The sequence below is a fragment of the Lepus europaeus genome, chromosome 2 (genome assembly GCF_033115175.1).
Source record: "Lepus europaeus isolate LE1 chromosome 2, mLepTim1.pri, whole genome shotgun sequence".
NCBI lineage: Eukaryota > Metazoa > Chordata > Mammalia > Lagomorpha > Leporidae > Lepus > Lepus europaeus.
The window spans coordinates 119,406,208-119,413,850 of NC_084828.1; the positions used below are offsets into that span (position 1 = coordinate 119,406,208).

The 7,643-nt window shown below is 40.5% G+C and overlaps 1 pseudogene; it reads left to right on the forward strand.

Annotated features, from left to right (window-relative positions):
- Positions 1-908: 908 nt before the first annotated feature.
- LOC133751603 (histone acetyltransferase KAT2B-like) lies at positions 909-3,246 on the forward strand (annotated as a pseudogene).
- Positions 3,247-7,643: the final 4,397 nt, after the last annotated feature.

Here is a 7,643-nt window from a genome sequence, read left to right on the forward strand (position 1 = left end):
ATTATCTCCTTAATTTCACTCTCAATATAGATGTATTTTATCAGATTTTAAAATAAGTGTGAGAATAATGCTCCTGATTTTGGGGACTACGTATCAGACATTGGTGCCATCTGGTGGACATTTTAACTTAAAATTATTGTTTAAAATAATTCAAGGCTTTCCTTACCTTGTTTAGGAAAAAAAAAGGTAGGAAAACACATTTTTCATACTACTTTATAACATACTTTGTTATTTTATTATTTCTGGGCCTCAGAATGGGGGGGAGGAGCATGAATTCACTCTTACTAGGTTCTCCAATTAACTTCACTCAGTCACTTAACAAATAGCTATACATTTCATCTTTATCCACATTTGTGAACAGGTTAATAGTTACTACATTATTTGGACAATAAGTACTTCACAATGGTAATGCAAAGAATGTTCAAATGATATGGGCAATAAGGGATTATCCATGTTTATCCATATTTTTAAATGTATTTCAGTTCATTCAACCATTTTTAATGCAAAGACCTTTACTACTCAAAAAATCTAAATTGTAGCTATCTGTGGTTCTGCCTAACTAACACAAAATTCATGGAAAAAATCTATGATTATAACTATATAAAAGTTAAATATTTCTTTTAACAAAGGACATCATACACAAATTTAACAGACTGAATGCCTAAAACCATCAAGGGTTATTTTTACAAGAAATTTCTTCAAATCAACATGGAATACAGGCATACTAAAGAAAGATCAAAGAATAGTAAACACAGACCATAAAAGAGATCCTAAATAACTAGCAAGTACTATCAAAGGATACTCAGCATATAATCAAATAAATATAATCAATGTGAGCATTACTTTATACCCATAAAACTGTAAAAGTTAGGGGGAGAAATCTGATGTTATCAAATGTCATTGAAAGAATGAGAAAGCAGAAACAGCCGGTGACGGCTGTGGCTGCGGCGGGCACGGCCGAAGGACCGGGAGGCGGTGGCTCGGCCCGGATCGCCGTGAAGAAGGCGCAGCTGCGCCAAGAAACTGGAGAAACTCGGAGTGTACTCCGCCTGCAAGGCTGAGGAGTCTTGTAAATGCAATGGCTGGAAAAACCCCAACCCCTCTCCCACTCCCCCCAGAGTCGATCTGCAGCAAATAATCGTCAGTCTAACGGAGTCCTGTCGGAGTTGTAGCCATGCCCTAGCTGCTCATGTTTCCCACCTGGAGAATGTGTCAGCGGAAGAAGTGAACAGCCTCCTGGGAATAGTGTTGGATGTGGAGTATCTCTTCACTTGTGTCCACAAGGAGAAAGATGCAGATATCAAGCAAGTGTACTTCTACCTATTTAAGCTCCTGAGAAAGTCTATTTTACAAAGAGGAAAGCCTGTGGTTGAAGGCTGCTTGGAGAAGAAACCCCCATTTGAAAGGCCTAGTATTGAGCAGGGCGTGAATAACTTTGTACAGTACAAATTTAGTCACCCGCCATCAAAAGAAAGGCAAACAATAGTCGAGTCGGCCAAAATGTTCCTAAACCGCATCAACTATTGGCATCTGGAGGCACCATCTCAACGAAGACTGCGCTCTCCCAATGACGATATTTCTGGATACAAAGAGAACTACACAAGGTGGCTGTGTTACTGCAATGTGCCACAGTTCTGTGACAGTCTACCTCGGTATGAAACCACCCAGGTGTTCGGGAGAACACTGCTTCGCTCAGTCTTCACTGTTATGAGGAGACAACTCCTGGAACAAGCAAGACAGGAAAAAGACAAACTGCCTCTTGAGAAACGACCTCTGATCCTCACTCATTTCCCAAAATTTCTATCCATGTTAGAAGACGTTTATAGTCAAAACTCTCCCATCTGGGATCAGGATTTTCTCTCAGCCTCTTCCAGAATCAGCCAACTAGGGATCCAAACAGTTATCAATCCGCCTCCTGTGGCCAGGACGGTTTCCTACAATTCAAACTCATCTTCCCTTGAGCAGCCGAATGGAGGAAGTAGCAGTCCTGCCTGCAGAGCTGCTTCTGGGCTAGAGGCAAACCCAGGTGAAAAGAGGAAAATGAATGACTCTCATGTTCTGGAGGAGGCCAAGAAACCCCGAGTCATGGGGGATATTCCAATGGAATTAATCCACGAGGTGATGTCCACCATCACGGACCCCGCAGCAATGCTTGGACCAGAGACCAATTTTCTGTCAGCCCATTCAGCAAAGGATGAGGCAGCAAGGCTGGAAGAGCGCAGGGGTGTGACTGAATTTCACGTGGTTGGAAATTCCCTGAACCAAAAACCGAACAAGAAGATCCTGATGTGGCTGGTAGGCCTGCAGAATGTGTTCTCCCATCAGCTGCCCCAAATGCCAAAAGAGTATATCACGCGGCTCGTCTTTGACCCAAAACACAAAACCCTCGCTTTAATTAAAGATGGCCGTGTTATTGGTGGTATATGTTTCCATATGTTCCCATCCCAAGGATTCACAGAGATTGTTTTCTGTGCTGTAACTTCAAATGAACAAGTCAAGGGCTATGGAACACATCTGATGAATCATTTGAAAGAATATCATATAAAACATGACATCCTGAACTTTCTCACATATGCAGATGAATATGCAATTGGGTACTTTAAGAAACAGGGTTTCTCCAAAGAAATTAAAATACCTAAAGCCAAATATGTTGGCTACATTAAGGATTATGAAGGAGCCACTTTAATGGGATGTGAGCTAAATCCTCGGATCCCATATACAGAATTTTCTGTGATCATTAAAAAGCAGAAAGAGATAATTAAAAAGCTGATAGAAAGAAAACAGGCCCAGATTCGGAAAGTTTACCCTGGACTTTCATGTTTTAAAGATGGAGCTCGACAAATTCCTATAGAAAGCATTCCTGGAATTAGAGAGACAGGCTGGAAACCAAGTGGAAAGGAGAAAAGAAGCCCAAAGACCCTGACCAGCTTTACAGCACGCTGAATAGCATCCTTCAGCAGGTGAAGAGCCATCAAAGCGCTTGGCCCTTCATGGAACCAGTGAAGAGAACGGAAGCTCCAGGATATTATGAAGTTATAAGGTTTCCCATGGATCTGAAAACCATGAGTGAACGCCTCAAGAACAGGTACTACGTATCTAAGAAATTATTCATGGCAGACTTACAACGAGTCTTTACCAATTGCAAAGACTACAACCCCCCTGAGAGTGAATACTACAAATGTGCCAATATCCTGGAGAAATTCTTCTTCAGTAAAATTAAGGAAGCTGGATTAATTGACAAGTGATGTTCCCCCCCTGCTTAGAGATTCATCAAGCAGTGTGCCTAATGCAAGGTGGTTTAGTTGTACAAAGAATTGGACAAAATATGTCGAAGAGACTTGTAATAATTAGCACTTTTGAAAAACAAACAAAAAACCTCCTTTTAGCTTTTCAGATATGTATATAAATTGACATAGAACATTTTTATTTTATGGAATAGATTGTAATCTATTTAGTACTATTAATGTAAATTTTTTATGGCATGTCCATTAGACAACTATTATAAGATAAATGGTCAGGGGTTTCCTCAAAACCTGTATGTGAGGAAATTGCACATTGTCTCAAGATTTGGGGGATTCTAGAAAATTTCAGACCATGAATGTTTCCATGTTTTTCTAATGGAATGTGAGAATTTATTTTTATTTTATTCTGAAGGACTTTAAGGAAGTGATACATGATTTTAAAAAACCCATAAAAGGTGAAATACATTTGAAGTCTCGTTGTAGACTTTATATATATATATTTTTTTTAAAACACTCATCTAAATGAGGTGCTTTGAGCAGTTCTGAAAATGCAGCTCCACAAAAGCAACTGCTTTGATTTCTAAGGAAGAAATTTTAAATAATGCAACATTTTATAAGCATCTGGAGTTTTGATAATTCTGTCTACCTACAACAAACTTGTGAGTTCATAACCACTATTTTAATAATTGTTTTCTCTACATAAATGTTTAATATAGCATTTGACTTTGCTTATGCAGGCCATAAGTTCCAAAAGGTAATTTCCCAGGCCACAAAGGCGTAAATTTGAAAACACTTAAGATTTAATCCACATATTTTAATAGGAAAAAAGTTTATAGTTTACACATATATCAATATGGTGAATCCTTTTCTAAAATAAGGATTTATTTATTTGGTATACACAACACCGTTTATAAAGTATACCTGAGGATTTTTCATTTTTCATCTCCCGATTTTGTTTGTTGTCAGTGGTGAATTAAATTCCAGCCAAGGTTTTCTGTCAGTATTTTAATACCTATATTGCTGTATAGGTCTAAGGTCACATCCCACTAAAATCCATTATACAACCAACCTTATTAACCTGTCTTCAATTTATTTGCTAATTACACTACAAAGAAAAGTGGAACTTCTGCCATCCCAAGTCTGGGAAAATCAACTAATATACAACCATAGAAATGAAGGCCATCCTGGTGGTCTCAACACTAATTTTTATGATGCAAATTTATAAACTCGTTTTTGTAAAGGATGGAATTTTAAAAGTGTGTTTATCTTGATTTTTCTATCAGCATAAATAAATTAAAATGATCAGTAACAGTCGTTAAAAACCATTGCCAGTGATAGTCTGTGTGAAGGGAAAAACCCTGCAAATGGCTATTAAGTTGAAAGTGTTGTTTTTGATACAAATGAGATATTCAGAATGCTCACATGGAAAAATGCCTCATCTTTTTTAAGTATAAGAAACTACCTTCAGTGGTGTCTAGATTTCTATGAAGAATGATGATACAGTTTGGATTAAGTTATTTTGGACTTTTTTTTTTTTTTTTTTTTTTTGACAGGCAGAGTGGACAGTGAGAGAGAGACAGAGAGAAAGGTCTTCCTTTTGCCGTTGGTTCACCCTCCAATGGCCACCACGGTAGGAGCGCTGCGGCCGGCGCACCGCGCTGATCCGATAGCAGGAGCCAGGGCCTTATCCTGGTCTCCCATGGGGTGCAGGGCCCAAGGACTTGGGCCATCCTCCACTGCACTCCCTGGCCACAGCAGAGAGCTGGCCTGGAAGAGGGGCAACCGGGACAGGATCGGTGCCCCGACCAGGACTAGAACCCGGTGTGCCGGCACCGCAAGGCGGAGGATTAGCCTAGTGAGCCGGGCGCCGGCTCTGGACTGGTTTTAACAGTGCTTTGTATCAGATCTGCCAAAGCATCTGTCCAGCTTGGTATCCTGTGAAAGTTTGTTATTTTCTTGGTAGACATTCTTATAGAGTATTGTCTTTAAAATGAGATTGTCTCTTCTATATTGAAAGCATTTTTATGTTTTCTAATTTAAAAATTATTATTTTCTTATAGATATTGTGTAATAAAGCTGAAGTAGAATGTGTGGTTTTGAAAATGCTTTAACAGCTGATAAAAGTTTACATTTGTAAAATTAATATATTGTACTGGTACAAAATAGTTTTAAATTATATTTTAAAAAGCTAAAAAAAAAAATAAGAAAGAATGAGAAAACAGAAACTCGCATATTGCTGGCAGGAGAGAAACCTGGCAATCCTTTGTCAAATATGTATATATCCTACAACTCAACAATAACATTACTGAATGGATTAATTATATATTGTCATATAGTAGTTTAAAACAACAAAAATTCATGATCTTCAATTATTCATAGATCAGGAATCAAAGTGGCTTACCTGTGTGCCTGTGGGTTAGGCTTCTTTCAAAGGCTGCAATCAAGGGTCATCTGGGACTGAAGTCATCTCAAAGGTCAACATGGTGTTGGCAGCCTCAGAAGATCCACTCCAAGCTCACTCACATAGCTTTTGGCAAGCCTAAGGGCCTCATGGCTGTTGGCCAAAAATATCAGTTTCTTCCCACATGGACCTCTCCATAGGGTAGTTCATTAACATGGCAGCTTGCTCCCTGTAGAGTCAGGGCTCCAAAAACAAAGAGAATTAAAAATGGCAAGCAAGATAGAAGTCACAATATTTTTGTAAACCAATCTCAGAACTGACCTCCCATCAGGTTTGCCATAGTCTGTTAGAAAAGAATCACTGGATTTAGCTCACATTAAAAAGAAGGAGAATAAACAAGGGCATGGAAATCAGAAGGCAGGGACCATCATGAGTCAACTTAGAGGCTGCCTACCACATTGCAGACATATCCTAGACACGGAGCCAATGCACCAGAAAACAGGGATGAGACTGTTCAGTGCAGCATTATATTCAAGATAGGTGCAAGCAACTTAGATGTCCAACAATTGGAACACACATAAGAGAAAATGTGCTATACTCATATGGTAGAATATTAGGCAATGAAAAACTGTGAACCAAATTTATATACAGCTCCATGGATCCATCTCAAAACTTCATTCTCAATGTAAATAAAAGTAAAATTTTAGCACCATTACATTTATTTAAACTGAATCCATGAACAATGTTATAAAATATACTAGTTGGAATTTCATTACTATATGAGACAAGCTACTTATGAATGAAAAAGTTTATAGTTTATTTTGGCTCAAGGTTTTGAAGGTTCAGAGTCCAAGGCTGGGAAGAACCCATCGGTTCAGCATCTGATGAAGGCATTCTTATTAGCAGAGTCCTGAGGTGGTTAGGAGCATCAGAAGGAAAGAGGGAGAATGTGTGGAGATGGGTCGTATGTTGAGCCAGGAAGCAGATGAGGCTAGGCCCAAATCAGTTTTCATTAACAGTCCTTTTGGTACAAGTACCTTGCAAGGACCGGCGCCATGGCTTAACAGGCTAATCCTCTGCCTTGCGGCGCCGGCACACCGGGTTCTAGTCCCGGTTGGGGCACCGGGTTCTATCCCGGTTGCCCCTCTTCCAGGCCAGCTCTCTGCTATGGCCCAGAAAGGCAGTGGAGGATGGCCCAAGTCCTTGGGCCCTGCACCCATGTGGGAGACCAGGAGAAGCGCCTGGCTCCTGGCTTCGGATCAGCACGGTGCGCCAGCTGCAGCACGCCGGCCACGGCGGCCATTGGAGGGTGAACCAACGGCAAAGGAAGACCTTTCTCTCTGTCTCTCTCTCTCACTGTCCACTCTGCCTGTCAAAAAAAAAAAAAAAAAAAGTACCTTGCAAGGGCACTCCTCCAGTGACCCAAGACCTCCCACGAGGTTTACCTCCAAAACACCATACTTGGATTAAGTTTACACCCTCTTAGCAATACTAAACAAGATCGGTCTGCAGTCCATTGTGCACAAAAGCAATCTATGATCCTGGCCTTTCAAGAAGGGAAAGGCTTTAGTACATGCTAGTAAGGAATCAGGAGAAAATCATTCAAATCTGCTTCTATGGAGGGGGTCTGGGGAAAGTTTACCACATTAGGTAGTAGCTGGTATGCAGAGACACCAGTGAAGCAAGCTCTGACTGGATTCACTTATGGTCAGGCCAATATAGTAAGATTTCTGTCTTCAACAAACCTCTCTCCTGAAAGGGCTCCAGTGATTTAAGTTCTGGTGTTGCTCTGGTTTCTCTGGTTCCACCGGTTAGATTCTTCATTCTTCTGCGAATGCCCAGATTGATGTGTTGTTCACTGCTCTGAGCATGAGCAACCATATCCTTGCACTAAAAAATAGAGAGGCATGTGGGGCCTGCAAGGACCAGCTGGTTAAGCCACCGCTTCCAATGCCAGCAAGTACTTGGGCTCCTGCCGCCCATTAGGGAAACCTGGATGG